Here is a 632-nt window from a genome sequence, read left to right as displayed (position 1 = left end):
CCTCTCATATGTTTGCCCGATTTTCTCTATACTTGATCAGCAGTTGCTCAGAATGCGAGGGGTAAGTGTGAAAATTGCAGCGGTGTCAGCCAGAATGCATACACTCAGACGTCCTGAAAAGTCACAGCTGCGGGCAGAGACAGACAAATATCTGATGCCTAAATGCCAGGAACGCAAGCCTGTGAAATCATCACACAGGGTGCACTGAGAGCAAGCAGGAAGGAAGCCAAGGCATTGTAATCCATTTTTCGCCTGAGGCAAAAAATATGTTTTGCGCAACAATGCTTCGGGTGGAATGAGAAATGTTGAGGGGTTGTGTATTTTGAGCAGGATTTGATTGTTTTCCGCTAAAATGGGCTCGTCCGGGATTTGAACCCGGGACCTCTCGCACCCGAAGCGAGAATCATACCCTTAGACCAACGAGCCTGGGGACAGAAGCGCTACGGCTCCCACCCTGCTCCGAGGGTTGGTGGCAGAGAGTGGGAGACTACATCCCAAAGCAAGAAACGCCACATGGTGCTCTCTTCTGCAGTATGACTAGAGTCATTTGCATGGTCGTCATCGAACATGACATAAAAAGCCTCTATCCTTTAGACATTTTGTCCCAGATTTACAAGAAAATGACTGAGCGC

At 48.6% G+C, this 632-nt stretch overlaps 1 non-coding gene across 1 annotated transcript; it reads right to left on the bottom strand.

The window, feature by feature from the left end:
- Positions 1–354: 354 nt before the first annotated feature.
- On the bottom strand, positions 355–426 carry TRNAP-CGG (transfer RNA proline (anticodon CGG)). Its single transcript has one exon. It is a non-coding gene; the product is annotated as a tRNA-Pro (tRNA).
- Between the last annotated feature and the right edge of the window lie 206 nt (positions 427–632).

Source organism: Pleurodeles waltl, unplaced genomic scaffold (genome assembly GCF_031143425.1).
Source record: "Pleurodeles waltl isolate 20211129_DDA unplaced genomic scaffold, aPleWal1.hap1.20221129 scaffold_91, whole genome shotgun sequence".
NCBI lineage: Eukaryota > Metazoa > Chordata > Amphibia > Caudata > Salamandridae > Pleurodeles > Pleurodeles waltl.
This window is presented reverse-complemented; position numbering and strand designations above follow the sequence as displayed.